Genomic DNA, 12,679 nt, shown 5'->3' on the forward strand with positions numbered 1-12,679 from the left:
GATAAATTACAAATGTACTATAATCTTCAATCAGTTTTAATGAAACCCATCTACATTTTAAATATGATTTATATAGTTTGTTACCTTTCCAAAGACTGGACCTTGACTTAGGTGTAAATCTCTTGGGATTTACTCTAAAACCTAATGGGTATCAATAAAGGATTAGTCTTGACTTCTTGGTAAAATTAAGAGGAGGATTACCTTATGGTGCAATCGATGGCTTTCTAATGGGAGAAGATTTATTTTGGTTAAATCTGTTATAGAGGTTATTCCAATCTATTGGAAAACAATATACCACATTCCAAAGGGGTCATTGAAGATGATAAGGAGATTAGGTTCCATTTTTTTATGGAAAGGAAATTCTACAAAAGGTGGTTTTCATTTTTCTAAGTTCCAATTTTTGGCGCTTTCAAAATATGGAGGGGGGCAAGGAATTGAACATATAAATCACTTTAGAATGACTCTATTTGGTAAGATAATTGCATTGATGTCCAACCGAGGACCACAAAAATATGTCAACGGGACTATGTCAATACAAAGTTATTTGTATATAGTTGGAACACTAAAGAATCCCCTATATAAAGAAATAGTAAAGAATGAATCTAACCTAATATCAATCCTAGAGAATAATCTCTTAAAATGGAGGATCAATCCAGGAGAGTGATGTATAAAATAGGTGTCTCCAAGAGCTAGAATAGAAATGTTGATAGTAGATCATGGTTCGTTGGGACCATCTCTCCTAACATCCAAAGATGAATGGAAGAAGCTCAAAATAGAATGTTGGGTATAGGAGCCAAACAGGTGGCTAGAGGATATACTATGTAGTCACTGAGAGGAGGTGGCTAATCTCTGGAATCTATACGATCTCCTCTAGCCACATGATTGTCGAGGTCTCTGTGCTATCTAGATGATCCTCCTAGTCCTAAATGAGTCTCTAGAACCTTATTTGTCGAGATAGTTTGTGGAGGAATATTATACATAAATATATTTCTCTAGACACTTTATTAGACTGGATAAGAAATGTCTAACTAGTAGAAGGCTTTGGTCTTAGCATCCTCTATTACTAGTAGATACTTGGCTTGAATATTGGATGATAGGACCACAGTGAAGAGAGGGGTAAATGCCATTTTAGGGTATATGAAAAGCATTTATTTACCTCTGGATCTCATCCAATTTTTAAATGATAGATATTTATTTACATTAAATTAGGTGGAAGATTTGCATATTACAAATATTTGGCAAAATGGTAGTAAAACCTCTAATATGTTGGGTCTAGAGGGTGAATTAATTGTTTAAATCCATGAATTAATGATGGGTCACACCATATAAGTTTAAAGAGGTGGTGAATTGGTTGGTCTTTGAATAAGACAAACAACTTTTAGACCACAAATTTTGGGTGATTAACTTTAAGAGCTAGACAAAATGTTCCTAGGAAGTTGTCGTGGTGGGAAAAAATATAGAAAGTCAAGGTCCTTAAGAAGACTATCATGCACATGTGGCTAGCCTTAGGAAATGTTACAGAGGAGACAGTTCTAGGGGATTAGTATGTGTGTACTTTACAAGAGCTATGTAGAGAATACTTTTTCAATTATCCATAGAGAATATTGCTTACCTTTCAATTTTGTGTACTTAAATTTCACAAGTCTACACTGAAATTTCTAGCTAGTTTAATTTGAGATACCTATGGGATAGGAATAGTATCAATGACTATCTTTAACATTGCTTTCAATTCCATGCTCTAGAAGAGCTCAAAAATATTCCTTTTGTCATGATGTGGAGATTCTTTACCTAGTTACGCATGCAACTTCTCTTTTAACAATGCATTGCAAACACAACCATTTTAATAAACGAGAAGAAGATAACTCATGCTCAACCCATAATGACTTATTCCCCATTATGAGTGGGAGGGTAAGGAAGAGAGATGCGTGTCAACAAATAATTGAAAGTATGGTTTAAAAATAGGAAAAGAGTGTCTCGCCTAGCTGAGGAAAGAAACAAACCTTAACTTTGTCCACTAAACCTCTTCCTCCACTTCTCTCACCTCAAATGCCTTTGTTGTTTTCTAAGATGGTGATACCTTAGGTTCTGGTACATGCTAAACTTGGACAATTATTTTTCAATGAGTTCTACATATAACCCTGAAATTGGGTGTAAACATATAAGCTTCGGACTCATAACCCTTACTTGGTTAATGAATTCTAAATTTGTCTCTAGAATTGGATGTAAACCTATAAGCTCTAGACTCATAACCCTTTCATTTGTAGAAAAATCCTGCATTTAAAATTCTTAATTCGTTTTAGGAAATTGGGTGGATTTGTGTGCAGGTCTGAGTTTCGTCACTTGTGGCTATGCAGGTGAGCCTCATTAATGCCGGCAACCAATCCAGCGAGACTAAAAACCAAAAAAGCTACGTTGAATAATAGAAAAGTTAACATGCCCTTCGACCCTTCCTTTGCCACTCATATTATTCTCTCCACCATATTGTTAGCATTTAATATTTTTACAAGTTCTTGTCTATTCATACCCACGGATACACATATTATATTGCTTTTCCCATGCATTTCAATTCGATGGATGTAAACCTATAATGTCTGGACGCATAACACTTTCATCTGCAGAAAACCCCTCATTTAAAATGCTTAATTTGTTCTAGCAAATTGGGTAGATTTATGTGCAGGTCTGAGTTCTGTCACTTGTGGCTATGCAGGTGAGTCTCATTAATGCTTGCAACATGTCTGACGAGCCTAAAAACCAAAAAAACTACGTTGAGTAAGAAAAAGGAAACATGCCCTTCAACCCTTCCTCTGCCACTCATATTATTCTCTCCACCATATTCTTAGCATTTAATATTTTTACAAACTCTTGTCTATTCATACCCACGGATACACATATTATATTTTTTCCATCCATTTCAATTTGTTGAATCAGAATTACAACTAATTTTAAAAATCCGTAAACAACCTATAATAATAAGACAACAACTGAAATGGTTAAAACTTAAATAAAAATAAAGAATGCAAAAAAAAATTGATAAGACATAATTCTGAATATAAAAAAAAATCAAGGCAAACAAATTTATAGGGAAACATTCATACAGATTAAGCAACATACTATTCAACAATGAGTGAAATTGGATTTGAAATAGAAATAATTCAAAGACTAAAAATATTATTTAAAAGAAATACAAACTAAAAAACCAAAATGGGAAATAGTTAAAATAAAGAAGTGCATGCAATGCAAGTCTGGAGTTTAGACCCTCGAAAAAATACAAAAAAGAAACCCCAACCGGAAAAAATACAAGAAAGTCAAAAAGCTGACAAATTAGGAATCTATGAGGATAAAAACAATTAGGCCACTAATTTGACGCTTGAATAAGAAAAAACATTAGCATGCTAGATTTTAAACAAAAGCAGACAACCTGACAATAGATAAAGTTTGGAAAAGATAACGGAAGGAAAATGGCCCAGGGGTTAGCTCACCTGATTCATCGTACTGAGCATTTTGCTAGTTCCCTGCCAGAGGGTGCCTAGTCTGGATTTTATTTGGTTAAGAACACTATTATACACTTATAGGTTTATAGCAATGCTATCATTGAATGTGAAAAAAATCTTTCTGAGATTTTCCTTCGGATAAAAGAAGATAATGGAAGGAAAATAAAATATTTGATCTACATCGTAGGCCCAATTTCATCTATCTAACAATCAAATCTGAATTGTTAATTCTTAAAAAAATATATGTAAAATTATTGACTCTTAATATGTTGTATATGGAAACCTAAATTTGTTTATCTTTATTGTTTGTGGTAGGAAACCTTTTCCTAGATAAAATTTCAAAATCTCTCTGCCTGTTTTTTTCTCTGAGATGAAATGCTCCCCAAAAAAAACTCATTGAATTTGTAAATTCTCTAATGAAATTATCACACAATCATGCATAACAAGAGGCTGAGCTCAAACTATCAAAAGGTGCCGAAATTTTTCAATGAAAAAAATCGCAATTACCCTTGGAGGCTGAGCTCAACGAGATCTGGCAGAAACCTACTTAAAATTGAAAGGATAACGCAGCTACAGATCCAGTTTAAATTGAATCCCCGGACATTTTAATATGGAGGTAAATTTGTTAGAACACAATAAAAAAAATAAAAATGGGTGAAAATAAAAATTAAAGAAATTCAAAAGACTTTCCGGCTGACATAAAATGTTCTTTAATAGGTATTTGAGATCCGGTTAAGTATAAGCTTGAGCTTGAAAATGGAAACAATTCGATCAAAATGTCAGAAACATGCATGTCATGATAGGTACCTGATAAATTATCTTTTCATAAATATTTTAATAATATAAATTAAGTTATAAATATCAATTTATTTTTATTTTTAAAATGGAATTTTCATTTCATATTTGATAGGTTGTTTTGATATAATATTATGAATTTTTTTGATTTAAAATTATTTACATGATTAATATTTTCTTTTCTTTTCTAAGGTTAGAAAATAGGTTAACACCCTAGAACCTATAGGCATATGGAAGGAATATAAGCCTCTTCTTTATGGACTATAAGCTAGTAATTTCAAGTTACATAACCTTTTTAAGATATTGGTGATGAGTCAATTTGCATTCATGGATAAGAGATTATCAAGATTATATTCACTACTAGTTTGAAAAGTTATAATAAGTTTTCCCTCTTGAAAAAAAAAGGAAGAACATTTTGGACTTCTGGTGTAAAACTGCTTCCACTCAGCTAAGAGTTCATCTTCCTCATCAGGAAAAAAACAGGTTACTACCCAAGACTCAAACACATCTAGTAGGAATGAAATCCCCTTATCAACTAATAATCAATTATTCCAAGAGGCATGATTTGCCTTAAATAATGGTGATGATTTGAATTGCATTTGTAGATAACAATGATTGATGATTGTCCCCTATGTGATTTAACAACTAAGTTATGATAGGGTCTCCCATGGTTTAAAAACAAACAAACAAAAAATAAAAAACATTATGGAATTTTTAATGAGAAATGAGAATTTGAGTGGAGTAGATATATAACATGATAATGATAATTAGTTTAAGCATCTTAAAAGATGAGATGATTTTTTATTTGTGACTCAAATTTAATGGTGGGGAAATAAATATTTTTAATTTGAAATTTGGTAAGGGTTATTTTGAGTTGATGAAACAATAAATATTACATGTGGATATTGTAGAATTTGAATGTGTTAGGAATATTTAAGGGTGTTGAATTTATTTTTCATCCAAAAATATCCATTTCATCAAATTCAAAATTACAACTTCAATCAAAATTGGGTGATCAAAATTTTATAGTGGTAATTTAAAAAAGTGTAAATCAAACATTTAATCTTCTTCTAATAATTTTTAGATAAAATTCGCACATGCAGATGAATTCACATTGTTGTTAGTCCCTCACATCCTTCTCAAGGCTTGGACATGTGGCATCAAATTTCACAACCCTTAGCATGCAACTATTCATGGCATTCAAATGGAGTTCATGAAGGCTAGTGTTTGTGTGGATGTTGTTTCCTCTCAAATCAACTCATAATTATAGGGTGCCCTCACTACCTTACTTAACCACAATGGCGATGGATATAGATGATGGATTTGAATGCATTAAGAAGTAAGGCACTCAACTCTAAGTTTGGTGGTTTATCTAGTATGCTCTAGCTTACTTTTATGTGTTTCTTTTTCCTTTGATTTCTTAGTATGTGAATTGGGATTTTCAACCTTTCTTATCTAACTCTACTCTCCCCCTCAATCCACTAGTTGACCACTTATGTTGGCCTCCTTTAAATCTCCCACATCCCTATCCCTAGTCTAAACTAAGCTTGGAAATTATGTGGTTCCTTCATCCTTGCACACATTGTCTCCTCCTTATCATAGTGTGCCTTCTCATCACCATGCCCCATCTTGGAACAAGCCAAGGCCATCGATATTGAGTGGGTGATGAGGGAAACCTTGAATTTGAGCCTATAAAAATGGTAAGAACTTAGCTACAATTTATTGCAAACACACCCCCAGGAGTCAGGAATGATATTGATATAGTTAATATAGAGCCTTGAGCAGAGAGGCGTCTCCTCGAGGATGAGGAGATTGAAGAAAATGTAGGTAACTATGTCTTGGATACCATTCATTTTCATGACGAAAAGTGTCTTCAGAATTTCAATTTTTACTAGAAACTAAGGCAATTATGGGAAAGGTGCCAATGGAGAGGAGTGTGAGCTAAGAAAAAAAAATCTTATGCATTGATGCCCTTGAACTACAAATCTGTAAATTGGACAACAAGGTGTCTCTTCTAACCAAAAATATAAGTATCATTAATGTATTTGTCACCATCATTAATGTATTTGTCATCATTTCTAGGGCCATCCTTCGATCCTTTATTATCATTTGTTGTAATACTACGGAGAGGATGAGGCCAACCTAGTAAAATTTGTACACATAGGCTCATTAACCCATTGGGAGAGCTCTGCTTGTGTATAAATACACCACAACTCTCATTTGTATTCCATTATCTTATGATATTCTTGATCTCCCTTATAGATGTTGGAATTATGATGCATGTGTTGTCCTTGATGGAAACTCACTTATAACCGAACAAGTATATGGTAACTAGATGACTCCACATGGCATTTTAGAGGTGACAAAGTGATGGAACAGAATAACAGAATGATGGGACAAATATTTTACAGATCGGAATCAAACGTTTGATACGGGTGAATATTTGAAGATCTATAAGCGGGTTCGTCAAGGCAAAGTTGCGTATAAACGCGAGTTTAAAGAAGCAAAGGCATGTATAGTTTTTACACCATGGTATTCTAAATAATAAGGGTACTTACCATTGTATTTCCCTATGGTATTGAGCCCAACAACGGTTGGTTTGATCTTGTCTAAGAAAACCATTGGCTGGAGTATGGTTTTGACTTGTGGTATTGAAAAAGGCTAAACTATATAAGGAGGTGAATATCAAAGTGCTATGTGTGCATGTGAAAGGGATTTTGATGAATATTTCAATATGAAGTATATTTTCATTGTAAGAGCCATAGTTGACACATAGATCTGAAACAATTATACACCGATGAATACAATGATGGATCAAGATCATGACACCTAAAACGACTTTTCGTTGTACAATCTGCTCATGGATTGACTAGATCTAGGTATTGACACATGTTCTTATCTCTGAATATTATGATCTAGGTCTTTTTGAAGTTCTAAGGAGCTGTGCAATTTTAGGTCAAAATTTACAAATCTATACAGAGGTTGGTCTCGGTGAAGTCGTGTATACACATAGGTTCATTTATTCAAAGTCGCGTATATAAAATAATGGTTTATGTTCATAAAATGAACGATCAACCTTATCAATGCTACTATATCTCTACTATCTATCAATGATGTCCTCATGGTGATCTAGGTTGAGTGATAATGTTTGAAGTATAACTGATTGAATGATGAAGTTGAATTTGGTTACATGTGGATTGGTTGAAAATATTATTGATGTTGTTAACTATATGAGGGTTCTGTAAGCTAACATAATATTTCAAAATAACTCTTGTAAACTCTTTCTCTGATTCAAAATTAAAAGTTTTCAGTATATTGAGATCTGTACACAGGTTTCTGTACAGAAAATCGCATATGCACGACGGTTTCCTTAAGCTAAGTAGAATATACATTTTGAAATATGGTTGATCAGTATATGTAGTAAGAGAAATGTGGTTTCTGTGATGTGCATTATGATTTTTGATATTCTGATTACAGTGATCTGACTGTTCCAGTTGATTGGTTGAGTTTTAATTAAGTTTTAGTTGATTGGTTGGTTCAGTTGTGTCAAATATTGATGATTGTGTTACAATGATGAGTTACAGTTTGATTATTGATATTGAGCTTAATTGTTGGTAATGGGTCTAGTCTAAAAATTTGATGAAAAGTAGCCTACAATTTATGACATGTTGTAGCAAGGGGATCCAGTATGAAAATTTATGAAACGTGGTCCCCATAGTTAAGGGAGTTCGAACTTCCTTCCAGTGTTAGTTGGTAAATCAAATCAAAGGGTTGGCGTTCCCTTCCAGGTATGCCTCAAGACTTATCTTCTCAATACATGGAATAATACATATAATGTTCAACAATTTCAATGGGAGTACTTTGCCCCTTGTCCGCCACAATATCCTTCACCTTGGAATCAATGGTCTTCCTCATCGCCTTTCCAATGCCCTATATCACAACCATATCCTTTGACTCAGAATTGGAGAGGAAATTCCCTAGGTCCAGTCCCCCCTATAATACTAGTACAACAACAGTTATAGCTACAACCTCTTCAAACGTCTATTCCTACACCTTCTATATGACCCCAATTACCTGTGGAACCCAACCCTTACCCGAAGAATAAGGTAGCCTAGAACATTGAAACTTTGACTACCTTTTAGAATTATTATATCACTCCCATTAGTTATAATGAAATCCATCTTCGGTCAGGGAAAGTGGTTAACCCAAATCTCTCCCCTATGATAATCGAAGAAGAATGTGAGTCACCCAAGCGGGCTCCTACAGATTTTGAAGCTACTGTCACAACTGTAACTGTTGATTCAGTAAGGATTTTTGTGCCTGTAACAAGTAGTTTGAGTAAAGTTGATACACCTATAACAATCGATTTGACTATAACAACTAAATACCCTCCATATTCTTGAAGGCTAGGATAAACTGGTATGACTTTGCACCTAGAATCATATTTTCTCAAGGATTTGAGAAACTTACACATACGGATTCCTCTACAACATGTTATCAAAGATGTGCCTGTTTATGCAAAAACAGTAAGGTATCTATGTGTTAAAAAAGCTAGAAGGAAGCCTAAGGACACTGCTACTATTCATGTGATGGGAAAGTTTTCTAAGTTGATTATTAATCAACCCCTTCTAACCAAGTACAATGATTGAGGGAATCCTACGGTCATTGTTTACATCGATGACAGGCCCATTACCAATACATTGATTGATTTCGAGGAAGCCATTAATGTAATCACGAAAGAGCTCTTCATCACTGGTGGGCTCCAGTATTGTAGCAATAATGCTACAACTCCTGGAGCTTCCTTCTCTAATTTTATCAACCCGGTAGTTCGTAACAAACTTGGAAGCGACGGTGCTGTATGCACAAGTACTAGCTCTTGCCGCAGCTGTCACTTGGTCAGCTGGTACAAGTCCGCTAGGAGCTTAAGCCAACTTCTATGAGCTCTTAGAAGAAGCTTTTTAATTGATGGATGAAAGCTAACTCGAAAGAAGCTAATCTAATTGCGAAAAGAAACTGAAAGCCAAAAAGAAACGCAAACCTTAGCAAACCCTAATTCTACCATCCAGTCCTATTGATGCAAAGGAGAGAATGCAAACTACGAAAAGAGATGCCATTACTTCTAGGAAGGTAAAATGCATGTGTCTAAGTTATCACTATCTGAAGAAAACATCTTTTTGGATTTTTGATTAAGTTATTAGAGTTATCATGCATGTGCTTTTAATTGGCTTTTCACTGTGCAGAGGTGGATCGAGGAGGAGAAATGCTTGGGAAAGGTTGGGATGACTCGGAGAGGGTCTAAGGGATCCCTATCATCCTTTCAGAGAGTCTCACAAAGTCAGGATGCCATGCAACCGTGTTTATGAACTTCTACAGGAAGTCTGCAGGGGTTTCTACAGGAAGTTCTGTAATTCTTCTACAGGATGTTTCGTGATTGGGTTTTTGACTGATAGGTGAGTGGGAGAGAATGCATGAATCGGTAGGGAGGTAGGGTAGGGGCCTGGAATGACCCAATGACTGAGGGATGAGGTGATGAGAGGGTGTGGAAGTCTAGCTTGCATCAAAGAAGGTTTAGGCAATGGAAAGGCAAGAAGGTAGGGTTACGTGGCAAAAGAGCAGATGGGAGATGAGGAAACAGACTTGGTGATGGAGGAGCTGATTTGGACAAGGCTCAGATGAACGAGGAGGTGATGAAGGTGCCCTGCATAATGTTTACCTGATCAAACCAACTACGTCTTGCATACAATCAAAATATTAGATGATCTATCTAACAGTTTAATGAGATTAGTGAACAACAACCTTATTCATGACAAGAATCACGTACAGGATGGAAACAAAACATTATCAAAGAGATATAAACGCATGACTAACTCCTACCAATCCATCCTAAACATAAAAAGCTACTTCAACCATCAAAAGAAACCTAAGTAACAAAACACGAATTAAATCTAAAGAGCAGACTTTATTTTAAGAATGCAGCGAACACACATAAAGATAAACAAGGGAGGTACTGGGCGCTTGAGATGGGCCCAACCCCAAGAGCTACAGCCTCCCAAGAGAGATTTAGAGCTGGTGCAAAGCTGGATTCATCTTTATTAATCAAGAATGAAGAGTTACATCAAAACTGTCCACAAGGAGAGCTTGACAATGAGTTGAAAGCAAATCTAATCTATTGCCTACAAATCGAATTACAAAATGACTACAACAAGGCGATGAAATGACTAACTACTAGCTAATATCTATTGGCTAACTAGCTAACATCCACTGGCTAACCAAAATGAGGCCCTAAGCCTTCTTATTTATACAAATTGAGAACCCAACAGTCCTCCTAAACTTTAGGGACTCGGCTGCCCAAAACTTGGAGTTAATAGCAGTCCTACTTGACTTGCTTGGCTGCCCTTGTGCTGATTGATTCGGTGGCCCTTGAACTCCGAGTTGATGGTGGAGAATTCGAGGTAAGGGCCCATAAATGAAGTGGACACCTTCCTACAAATCCTCTAGCTTGTTCTCCCACGAATTTGGCTGCCAAGTGCTCATTAAGACCTTCAATTTTGTCTCCAAGTTGACCAAAAAGGCTACACAAAGCACCCATTAGACTTGTTGGCATAATGACTAACCAAATTCACTCTATTAACATAAATATAATAAAAAACATGCAATAAACTAATGAGAATGGTGGATTAAGTCAAATTAGGAGGTTGAATGAGCCCAAATAATTGTCCATTTTTGGGGCTCATCATCACCCCCCTACTGAAAGTGTTGCTCATCCTCTGAGCAACCAATCTCTCTCCTCATCTTTGATGGCCCTGGTGGCCTCCTTGGCTAAAATCTCGGCCGATTTTTCCTTTGGCTTCCCTCTTTTCAAACTTCCTGTAGAAACAGTTCGCTGGCTTCCTGTAGAAACAGTCCTCTGTCTTCCTGTAGAAACAGACAGCACCACTATAGCCTGCTTGGTTGTGGGTGATTTTCCTTTCAGCTTGGTTGTGGCTACCTTAGAGGTGCCCTCACTGACGTGGACTTGTTCAGTCCTTTCCATTCTACTCTGTAGTCTTTTCTCCCTGGGTGTTAGTGTGGTTTTGTCCCCCTCTGTTTTGGCAGCTTGGTTTAATGCCAGTGTTCCAATCACTGATGTTGTTGGATACATCTGCAGGGTTGTGCTTTTCTGGCTTGTCACCAACTTGTCATCATTTGCCTTGCCCCAAAAATATCTACACCGAATGCTTTAGCCTTGCTTGCAAAATAATCGAATGAAGTAGTTGCAGCACCTGCCTTGACTTGGGCAGCGAGTTCAGTGGCTTCAGCTTCTTTTTCTGCAAGCCTTTTTGCTTCTGCTTCAAGTTGTTTAGCAAGCTCCTGTTTTTTTGTGTGAATTTTCTGCAGCTATGCGCTCTTCTTCTTTAGCTTTGGCTTTCGCTTGGGCCTCGGCAAAAACTTCCTTTCTTCCATCTGTTGGAATGGCACTTAAAAGCTCATAAACTGGCAGAGAAGGTGCAGAAGGGCTGGCTACAACATCAATAGTCTTGTTCTCTGAGATGGAAGTGTTTGCGAAAACCTCAGCTACCACAGATGCAACTTGTGTCTATGAAACCTTAAACCATGGAATACAATGCTGAATTTGCATTGGTTACTTTTTTTTTTACGTCTGCACTTCCTTCCGCCTTAAGAACAAGGTTGCAGTCTTTCTCTAAAATAAAATCATCTGTGGGACTGGCCTTCAAGATAGTGTAACTTCATCCCATTTCCACAATTCTTTCAGTAAGCTCCGATAATGATATTTTTGATTTTCCAAACAAGTTGCTGAAAAATGAAGAGATTCCATCAAGAACATTCGAAGACCCTCCATCAGATTCGTAAACACAACAATATGATTCACATTTGCTAGCTTGGCTTCTTCAATAACGTTCAAAGCACCAGTTGTAGTAACTTTGGAACTAGGTCCATCCTCTGTGGGTCCTATTGATACCACTGCTTTACTGGCATTTCCGATGGTTTTAGCTGTGGATTCAATATCCTCAAAACTGAATTCTACTGCATTAAGACGCTTGGCATCCTCTGCAGCAATTATCTTTCTCGGGACTCCAAATTTGTCGAAGAAAAATTCATTTTCTCTGCTTTTGAAAGCTGTGTCGTACTTCCTATAGAAGACCCACCCATTTTCTGTAGAACTCCCTTGCATAGGTGGGTTTTAAAAAAAAATGGCCGAGAAAGCTTGGTGGAGGATGACAAGTTAATAGATTGTGGGAGCAGAGGACGCGGACTTCGGCTAAGAATATTGCAGGTGCAAATGAATCAGCGGGTGGTGAGAGTCAGCCGAGCCTAATTTTCAATTACAGCGTGATTCGGGGTGAGGAAGTGAAGTGGCCAGGCATACGTGGCCACATGCAGACTGCAGTGCT

At 36.3% G+C, this 12,679-nt stretch overlaps 1 pseudogene; it reads right to left on the minus strand.

Moving 5' to 3' along the window:
* Positions 1-11,453: 11,453 nt before the first annotated feature.
* On the minus strand, positions 11,454-12,459 carry LOC149226232 (protein PLASTID TRANSCRIPTIONALLY ACTIVE 16, chloroplastic pseudogene; annotated as a pseudogene).
* Between the last annotated feature and the right edge of the window lie 220 nt (positions 12,460-12,679).

The sequence above is a fragment of the Pinus tabuliformis genome, chromosome J (assembly GCF_031772625.1).
Source record: "Pinus tabuliformis cultivar Carrire ecotype Pingquan chromosome J, CPIR1, whole genome shotgun sequence".
In the NCBI taxonomy this organism is placed as follows: domain Eukaryota; kingdom Viridiplantae; phylum Streptophyta; class Pinopsida; order Pinales; family Pinaceae; genus Pinus; species Pinus tabuliformis.